We start from the raw sequence: 11,088 nt of genomic DNA, 5'->3' as shown, positions 1-11,088 counted from the left end.
TTACACTAGTAGGCATCTTTATTTGGAATATCAGTTGGACAATTTTGATTCCAGATGATCTAGATTTGTTAAAAGTGGAATCCTTGTCTTCATGATATAGCATATGAAATTAGGGGTTTGGAAACCTAATCAACATGATTGTATGTTTAGAATCTGATGATGAGGTGTCTCCTTGGCTAGCCTAGTGAGGTGTTAGGTGTCTATGCAAATTGACCGTTTCATAGTAGTTTATACATTATCAATTCACTATTTCATGGTAATTTATGCTCATGATTCAACAATCGAGGTGAGCATTCAACTAATACAAGTTTAAGTCCTACAAACAAAAAAAATTCCATCACCATATTCTAATCTAAACACTTTAATCTTAGCTATTCAAGATCACTACATTTCCACCAGAGACCTCTAAACACTATGAGGTATAGATAATATTGGCTACCACATTATATGTGTCATTCCTAGCTTTTGATATGTACTTGATTTGTTATTGGGGATTTCTTGTTAAATATTTAGTGTGATTAATTTTGAAAAAAATCTTATTTATTTGCCAAGGTGGAAGTAGTTACATATGAGGATGGAAGACAGCCTACCATTCGAGATATATTCTCCCATATTCCAGGTTAAGTTGAAAGAAGATTATTTCCAATACCGATGCATTTTTAATCGTCAATTTGTATTTCCTTATCACTTTTCTTGACTAGTTAATTATTGTGGATTTATTTTTGTAATTATAACCTCCCTTGACTATAATTATTAGGGTTTTTACTACTTATTTTCTTTCAGTAGCAAGTGAACATGAGCCGTGAACCATTATATTTTGGAAATATGGAGATGAAAAATGAAGTTTTGACAATGAGCCTCTAACTATACTTTGAAATCATTATTGAATTAAACCACATTGACAAATACGTCATGGACCTGGAATATTTCCAATAGTTTCTTGAGTGGAAAATACATTTATATCCAACAAACTTGCAATATTAAGACATGGAAAATCAACAAAAAACTAATAATGAAAGAGACCAACCTAGACAATTTTGAAATGGTGTTTGAATACCTTTTTTTAAGTTGGAGATTACATAACATCAAGATCTATGCTTCTTCATTTTCATGATTTCGTCATCCCACACCATTTACTAGACCTAACCTTTTCCTTTGAATTTAATCCCAAACTAGTGTTTTCTACCACACATGTGGAAAGAACCAAAATAATTTTGTCAATTTCCACAAATGACCAAAATAGATCAATGGGACTGCTATCACAAAGTCTAGTACCTTAGTGCAAAGCCTTCACACGGTGATAAGGCTAGTGGAATAGGGAAGTGTTACCACTATCGTTAAGGAAAAATATTTCACCATTTTAGTGAAGGATGGCTCCTACACAAGGTAGTGTTCCTTAGTAGTCTCTATGGTCCCTCAAAGCAAGAAAATTAAGTCTGAGGGAACCTATCCAGTTACCAAACTTACCACTAATAGAATATAATAATCAAGGTAAGATCAAGGTTATTATTGAACGTCATTTCTAGGTTTGGATGGATGAGGATCCAGGGAAATTTGGAAGGCTTGGTAAGTCATCACTTAGTACAAGAGGATCCCCAAACACTACAAAAGAAGAAAAATATATTGGTTGTTGAAAACTTACATAAAAGGTGATAAATCATAGTAGTAGAACACGTTAGATTCAACCCTTGAAACAAGTAATCATCAAGAAAAAACAGTGCTAAACAGTGAGTTAAACAAGAATTTATCAATCTAGAGGTATTTGAATATTAAGGTGCATAAACCATTCCTAAGTATTAGGATGTCTAGCCCTAATAGGATTGTAAACAAAATTAGAAAGACAAACATGGCGATAAGAGTAATTTTATGTCAAATAAATGCACAGTCACCAAGACATCTAGCTTATCTATGGATAAGAAATTACGTAATTTTTTTGTAAACCCTAACCTAACCCAAAAACATAAAATAAGAACAAAATTTTAGGTTTAGGGAGAAACAAGTGCATACTCTATTTTTCTGGGCATATGAAGTCGACTAAAGACTCCCTTGAGAGGATGTAAGTATATCTAGGTTGATTTATAATATTTTCTATTACAAACTGTAGAAAATCCAACTAATACCTTACAAGCTTTCAGGACAATTCAAGGGAAGATTCTCCACTAGAAGTATTCTCAAGCAAAGAAAAACTAAAAACAAAGGTAGAAACAATGTAAACTTTGAAAGGGGAATTATAAACTGAAAACAGGAACTGTAGCCAAAAAACCATGAAAAAACATGAAAAATAGTGCTAAAAACGAATAGTGTGTATACTAGAATGATTTTTTTTTTAGGGTCAATTTTGAACATGCTTTAAAAATGGCAGTGAAAACAATTTGTTTGTACAAAAATTATGAAAAAAATAGGGTGAAAATAAAAAGTGTTGATATTGGAACAATGACTTTTTTTTGGGATAAATTTTCAACATTTTTAAAAAATTCCAGTAAAACCGAATTTTTATGTGCAAAAATTGTGCAAAAAACACCCTCAAAATGAAAAGTGTTGATGCTAGAATAACAATTTGTTTTCTAGGGTAAATTTTCAACATTTTGAAATATTGGTGTAAAAGACTTTATCATGAATCCAAGAAACATTAAAATTTCAAAACAATAATGAAAGCATAAAATTAAAAATAAAAGCAACGAAAAAAAAGGTATAGAAAAAAAATAGCAAAATGTAAATAGAAATATATATTAAAAAAAAAAAATCAGTCATAAAAATGTAAAAAAACAAAAAAAACGAAAACAAAAATAACCTATAAAAGATAAGCATTAAATTTTTTAGAAAAATATAAAGAAATAAATAATAAGAAAAATATATTTTCAAAAAATCAACATTTTTTTTAATCTCGTAAACTATAAAATTTTTTGAAAAAAAACTATAAAATTAAGTAAAAATTGGAAAATTTTGAAAAGCATTAACAAAAACTAAAAATTCAATAATTAAAAACAAACTAGATTTAAAAAATAGAAAATTAACAAAAAGAAAATTTAAAAACTACTAAAATTAAGAATAAAAACATTTTTAAAATTCGCTAAAAATGCAAAAATACGCTGAAATTAGAAAAAAAAAACTCAAAAAACAATTAAAATTTTTAAAATATACATATTTTCAAATTAAAAAAAAAAAAATCGAAATACATTTAAAATTAAAAAAAAAACAATATACTTTTTACTTACAAAATAAAAAGAAAACATTTCAAATTTTATATTAAAAATTTAAAAATTTAAAATTTTGATTTGACAATGATTTAGAATTTTGATTTAAAAAAATAAGAATAAAAAGACATTTAAAATTAAAAAAGCTTAAATATATTTTTTATTTTCCTTAAATAACATTTAAAATATTTAAAAATACATATTTTTACACACACACACACGCACATATATATATATATATATATATATATATATAATTTAAAAGAACATTTAAAATTAAAATCTATTTATTTCAAAATACAATTAACATATTTAACGAAATTTATTTTTTCTAAAAAAAAAAACCAATTTTATCAGCCGCAACCCAACTTCCCTTGGGTTCGTGGCCCTGGGTGGTGGAGATGCATTGGATAGCCATTGCCCGACCACCCATGGGGGTGACCGAGCGGTGACTATTCAATTCTCAGAATCATATAGCCACCACCGAGCTACCCGTGGGGGTGCCTAGGCGGTGGCTATCTGATTCTTGGAATCGGATAGCCACCTCCCGACCACCGCAACGGGTGGTCAGTCAGTGGCTATCTAATTCTCAAAATCGCATAGCCACCGCCCAACTACCCATTAGGGTGGCCGGGTAGTGGCTATCCGATTCTAAGAATTGGATAGCCACTGCCCGGCGACATGTGGCGGTGGCTGGACAGTGGTTATCCGATTCTCAGAATCGGATAGCCACCACCGACCGCCCGTGAGGGTGGCTGGGAGATGGCTATCTGATTCCGAGAATCAGATAGCCACCCCCACAAGCGATCAAGTAGTGGATATCCGATTTTGAGAATCGGATAACCCCCCCTTAACTGCCCATGGGGGTGGCTATCTGATTCTTGGAATCAAATAGCTATCGCCTGACCACCCATGGAGGAGAATTGGATAGCCACCTCTTAATCGCCCGTGGGGTTGGTTATCTGATTCCAAGAATCGGATAGCCACCCCCATGGGCGGTTAAGGGAGGCTATCTGATTCTCCCCCACGCTAGTGGTCAGGCAGTAGTTATCTAATTCCAAGAATCGGATAGCCACAACCACGAGTGGTTAAGGGGTGGCTATCCGATTCTCCCCCATGGGTGGTCAGGCGATAGCTATCCGATTCCGAGAATCGGATAACCACCCCTTGACTGCCCGTGGGGTGGCTATCCGATTCTTGGAATCGGATAGCTATTGCCCGACCACCCGTGGGGGAGAATCGAATAGCCACCCCCTAACTACCCATGGGGGTGGCTATCCGATTCTTGGAATCGGAATAACTACGCCCAACCACCCATGGGGGCACAACCCTAGGCACCAGAGCTGCGTACATATATGTTTTTTAAAGTTTTAATCGTAAATATATGTTCTTTAAAGTTTTAAATATTTTTTATCTTTTAAAAATCGAAAATATATGATTTTTTTTTTTTAATCTAAAAGATATATATATATATATATATATATATATATATATATATATATATATATATATATATATATATATAATATATATATATATATATTTAAAATTTAATTTTTTTTTAGGGTTTTAATTTTTATTTAAAAATATATATATTTTTTTAAATTTTAATTGTTTTTTGTTTTTTTTTTTTTTTTTAATTTAAGTATATTTTGTTTTTTTTAGGTTTTGTTTTTATGTTTTTAATCTTGATTTTAATAGAATTTTAGATTTTTATGGCCGCCCTTTTTTTAGTTTTCTTTTTTTTAATCTATTTAGTTTTTAATTTTTAATTTTTTTCTAGTTTTTTTTGTAGTTTTTTTTTTCTATTTTTAGTTACTTAATTTTATAGTTTTTTTTTTATTTTTTTCCCAAATTTGTTATGCTTTAAGAGATAATTCTTTTTTTTCAACATTTTGTGTTTTTTTTTGTCCTTTTTATATATATTTTTACATTTTCTTTTTTTTATGTCAAAAAAATTTGACATAAAAAATTTTAAAGTGTTAAAAAATGTAACATTTAAAAAGAATATCCACAATTAATACATTAAAAAATTTAAAGTGTCAAAAGTTGTTAAATTTAGAAAATAATTATTTACATTTCATACAGTAGAAAATTTAAATTCAAAAAATAGGTCTCTTAAAAAAAGGGTCTGATGCAAAATCACCCCTTTTTTAAATCATAATGCAAATCACTAACATTCTAAAATGTAATGTACATAAAAAATTTAAAGTGCCAAAAACTATTCTGTAAAAAAAATATGTGTATTTTGCATCGCCCCTTTTCAAAATCAGGTCACTTTTTTGTTATCTCTATGAAACGGGTAATAGTATGAGTTCCCGTTTCAAATTTTACATTGTTTAGACTTTTACCCCTTTCTCATAACTTCAACTTGAGTCTTGGGTTGGCATAGAGAGTACCTCTAGTTAGGTAAGGGGGTTTGTTATGAATTATGACTGTGTGGATTAAGGGATTATGCCTTGTGGATTAAAGGGATAGGGAATTTAGTCGTCACAGGTTAAGCACTTATGGGTTGTGATAATGGGGCCCCTAATCCCCTTATCACCACTACTGAGATTCCCTTGTCAATTTCAAAAAAATTGTTGTGAAAAATATGTTTTGGAGCAATCATTTAACCCCCCCCCCAATCCTCCCCACCCCGTACAAAGGTCACGAGAAAACACTTTTAGAGGAATTTGTTTAATTTTCATGACTCTTGGGGGGTAAAAACCACCATGAAAAATATATTTACGGGAATTCATTTAAACCCCACCCCCCCGCTCAACTCCCAAAAGAAATAGTCATGAGAAAACACTTTTAGAGGCGGTTGTTAGAACACCCCCACCCGGTTCAATTTTCATGACTTTCTTGAGGGGTTTCAAAAAATCACCATGACAATTATATTTACTTGAAATAATTTAAACACCCCCTCCAAAAGTCATGAGAAAACACTTTTAGAGGCTATTGTTAGAAAACCCTGGAAAAAGTTCAAATTTTCATGACTTTCAGTGGCATTTTCAAAAACCTCCCCTAAATACCTACAAACACTTTTAGAGACGGTTTTCAAAATACCACCATAATCCAAACCACCCCTAAAGGCCTTTTTTGTAGTAGTGTAGGTGCCAATACGTGTCAAGTGTTAATACATTTTAAGTGTCAAATCTTCCTCTATTACTTATCTCTTTCTTTCCAATAATTGATTTGAAATAAATTTAATATTAAACCATGACAAACTATTCTGACACATGCTAAATCATACCAAGGCATCTCAATGCATGTCAGGTATGCTAAGGATTTACCAAGTGCCACGATGTGCCAAGTTCCAATGTGTTTCAAGGAGTGTTAGGAATGGTATGAAGTGGCAGGGCATGTTGAAGAGTGCTAAGGTGTGTCAGAGAGTAGCGATGCATACCAAGGAGTGTTAGGGGGTACTAGGGAAACACAAGGGAGCACTATGTAAAAATGTGTGCAAATGAATGACTATGAGTGTGTGATAGGAAGTGTAAATGAGTGCCAGGTATACCAAGGAGGTAGTGACAAGGTATGGTAAGTGGTTGTAAGGCATGCCAGGGAATACCATAGCATGTCAAGAAGTGCAAAAGTGTGCTAGGGAGTTATGAGGTGTGCTAACATGTGCCAAATAGTGTTGAGGCATGTGTAGGGTTCTAGGGTGTGCCAACATGTGTCAATGAGTGTCAATGAAACAAAAGGGAAAACCAAGCTAAAATTCAAGGAAATTAACACTTAAGATGGCTAATAATTCAATACTTTATGTTTTTCGAAAGGGTCACGCTAGGCACACTAATAATATGTTCCAATACATTCCAAGTGCCAATGTGTGCCAAGTTCTAATGTATGTCAATGCATGCCAATATGTTCCAAAGTATGCTAGGGACTACAATGCATGCCAACACATGCTAATGGAGTGCTATTTTATGCTAGGGCATGGCAACATCTTCTTGGGAGAACTAGTCACGACAAGATGTTCTAGGCATAAATATGTTCCAACACAAGTGAGATGCCAAGGAATGTTAATGTGTGCCAAAGCATATCAACATGTGCCAAGAGTGTTCAAGAGGGATATGTTTCTCTCATTAAAAGAATTCAATGAGCTTGATGATGTATTAAATAATATGGTTCCTACAAAAACCAGTGGAATGTCATATAAAGGGAATTTCCTAGATAATAAACCTAACAAACATGAATCATGTGTTGACTCATAGCGAAAGTATATTCTCATTACTTGAGGGAAATGATACACACTAACTACTTCTTAACAAATTTATTAACTCTAACCACTATGGCCTTGGACACATAATGAAAAAGATTACATAACAGTGGTCTTAAATCATTATCTTTTGACAAAAAATATACCAACGGTCACATGTTGTCATAAAAAATTGATTGGAAAAATCAATGATGATAGACATTTTTTGACCATCACTAAAAGTAACCAAAAAGGGAATTGGTGAGGGCCAAAAAAATATCTTCAGTAGAAGTGTCACCAAAGATACAAATAGTGATGGGCCTTTAAAAACCACCACCAAAGGTGTCATTGAAAATGGGTTTGATGACAAATCATAAAGTACCATTAATGTATGCACTTACAACAATGCTTTTTTAAGGACACTCACCGTATGCAAAATTGGTGATGAACCTTAAAGGTATGTCATAGGCATCACCCTCACCATTGAAATTTTTTCTTGTAGTGTATATATATCTCTTGTTTGATGTTTTGGAAACAAATATGACTCTGACTTGAAATTGCTACAACATAAACCTTATAGTTTTATGGTACTTATCTTGATTTTAAATGTGGCTTTCTCCTTGTTTAACTCATTAATTTAACATTGAACAATATGGAAAGTATAAAGAAAAATATATATTTTGAGGAGAAATATTGGAGGTGATATATCCCAAGTCATTCGCAATCTAAAAAGTCCAGAATTGATGTATGTGAATCCATAAGTCTAATGTCTATTTGTTTTTACAATATTTGGGTTGTCATTTAAGTTGATTATTACAACGCCAATTATATGGAGAAATTCTTCATAATTTTATGGTGTTCTTAGTTGATTTATTATGTTCTGTATGCAGTGACCTCAAAAGAAATGGTTGTTATGGCCAAATTCCTAATGATATTTGCTATTGCTCTTCTTTGAAAATCCTAGGAGTTTTTCCTTCTAATCTTGTGATGGTATGATGGGTTTGGCTTATTTATTAATGAAGTGGGTGGATTCTTCTAGGAAGGACCCATTTCAAATGTTTACACATCCAAACAAAACTAATAGTCAACTGCAAGTTAGTTTAAGTAGATTTGATCATAATGCAACACTCATGATTTGGTTTAAGGTTACTATATTATTATTTTTATAAACAAATGGGTCACAATCAAGTATTATTCTAAAAAAAATGTATTTTGATGAGATTTAAAAGGACTGACAAATATATTACATTCCTCTAAACATCTCTCTAGTGAAATTAAATAGACATTAATCTAATAGTTTCATAGAATGCCTTTAGTTGATTTCATCTTAAATTTTCTTGTAGAGATGTCTTTTATAATGATTTATAAGAAGGCATTCCTTTTTCAATATTGAAGTTGAAACAACTTGAACAACTGTAAGTATTGTAACATCTTGTGGTTATTAGCTCCTATAGAGGGTTTTTTTTAATTTGTAATTGTCTATTTATTTTGACTTGTATTAGAAAATAATGGGAGTTTCCTTAACACATAGACCAAATTTACAATATTGCGAATAATAACAATTTAAGTGGACCTATTTCTTTGATATTGTCTCAAGACCAAAACATGAAGATTATGTAAGTTGGTAGTGCTACCTTGGGTTCTACTCCCTTTTTAGTTCTTTACTTGTTGAAAACGTTTATAGGATATGGAAAATATGGAGTCTAGAGATCCCATCATTAAATTATATGCTTTTTCATTTTTCTTGGGACTTGGCACATAATCAATTAGTAACCTGATGGATTAGTATCTTTGTTACAGGGATTTAAGTGATAATCATCCTACTAGAACAATTCCTCCTATGTTAGGAAATTTTAATTACACGAGAAAGTTGTAAGTTGCATACATACTTAAATGTTTGAATTCTATCCTCCAGTTCCTTGCTTTTTGAATATTACTTTAATTAATTTTCAAATTTATTTTGTTACTCTTTCCTTTATAATTCTCAAATATTTTCATAGTAATAATCTCACAGGATCTATACCATCAGAATTGGTGAACATGACAAAGTTGAGCTACTGGTAAGAGCTTTAAATCATGTCTATCATCATGTATACAATGCAAAAAGTACAAATTAGATTTGAATTATAAGAGGATTCCCATTGGTAGTGACCAGTACATGAATATGCGAGCATCTAAATGACAATCGGCTTACAGAGCAGATTCCTCCTATGTTAGGAAAGTTGGAACAACTGTTTGAATTGTAAGTTTATGTTTGCATGGTAGAAGAATACTCAAATCTAATTATACAATACACATCAATTTTATGGATTTTTTGCTACAAGTATTTAACAATACTAGGTTGTATTTTGTTGGGATGGGAACCTTACTAGAAATCATCTTGAAGGTCCAATTTCAGCAAAAATTAATTCATGCATTGCTCTTAATTACTTGTAAGTGCTATAATCTTCAGGTTTACTAGAGAAATTTTGGTATATAATCTTACTATTTGTCTAACAATATTGAGGCCATGTCTTTTCTTGACTTTTGTTGTGTAGTAATGTACATGTTAATCGTTTGAATGGAACAGTTCCTTTGGAATTTTGTAAACTTGATAGCCTCACATATTTGTAAATGTCTCTAAGCCATAACCAATGTGATAGATTTATATAACATAATGAAGCATTGAATTTACTAAAAGTAAATTCAAGTGATTAACATTTTTTATTGCAGGTTTTACAAGAAAATTGTCCTCCAACTACGTCAAGGGAGAAATTTCGTGGAGCTTGAACATATTATAAATGTAGACACATTGTGCATTATTTTTATTTTATTGTCTTTATTAAGTTTCCCATTCGCGCCATTAAAATTTCATCTAGAAACATAATTACTCTAAAGGACCAAGGGTAGAATATTCTTTTTGATTGATCCTTGATCTGATGTGAATTTTTAGGGACCTCTCTAAAAATGATATTTCTAGACCTATTCAGGGATATGTTGGGGATTTGGATCATCTTTTAAAATTTTAAGCTTCACATGTATTTTTTTTTCTTTTTATAAAAAAAATAAGTTTCTATGGGTATATATTATATTAATCCTTGTGATCTCTACTGGATTGTGAATTCAAGGAATTTGTGTGCAAATAAACTCAGTGGTTTTCTCCCAACAAAATTTGGAAACTTGGGAGGCATTAGCGATATGTAATACTTCTATACTTGATTTGTGTAGCCTCCAAATGTGTGAGATAGTTGTGTTTCTTCCATAGCATTAATTATTGTACCCATTACCACTTTAATGACACAGTCACATGGTGTGATATATCTTCAATGCAAAGACCATTTTGCTAACCGATTGTTAGGTAACATTCCTCAAGAACTTGAAAACCTACATAATTTGGTCTCACTATAAGATCCTCATAATGACCTATAAAATAAATTATTTAATAGGTTCACAGTTATTCTGAAAATAACTTTTTAGTTGGATCATTTACAGGATACTGAATAACAATAGTTCATTAGGGGAGGTTTTGTACCATTTGACCATTTTTTTCATCTTTTCTACATTGTAAGAATTCATATGAATCTGATCACCTATTCTAAGCTCACTTTGTTGTGAAATTACAAATGAAATAATATTCATATATCTAGTATGTGTACTAATTTATACCAGAAATGATTTCAACCATTTCACATAAATCTCTCCTACAACAACTTATCTGGAAATATTCCT

General features: G+C 31.5%; 1 pseudogene; it reads left to right on the top strand.

The window, feature by feature from the left end:
• Positions 1 to 10,767, top strand: part of LOC149160021 (uncharacterized) — a 45,951-nt pseudogene extending 35,184 nt beyond the window's left edge.
• Positions 10,768 to 11,088: the final 321 nt, after the last annotated feature.

This window comes from Pinus tabuliformis, chromosome 5_2 (assembly GCF_031772625.1).
Source record: "Pinus tabuliformis cultivar Carrire ecotype Pingquan chromosome 5_2, CPIR1, whole genome shotgun sequence".
NCBI classification, from domain to species: Eukaryota; Viridiplantae; Streptophyta; class Pinopsida; order Pinales; family Pinaceae; genus Pinus; species Pinus tabuliformis.
The sequence above is the reverse complement of the archived record's forward strand: the minus strand, read 5'-3'. Positions and strand labels throughout refer to the sequence as shown.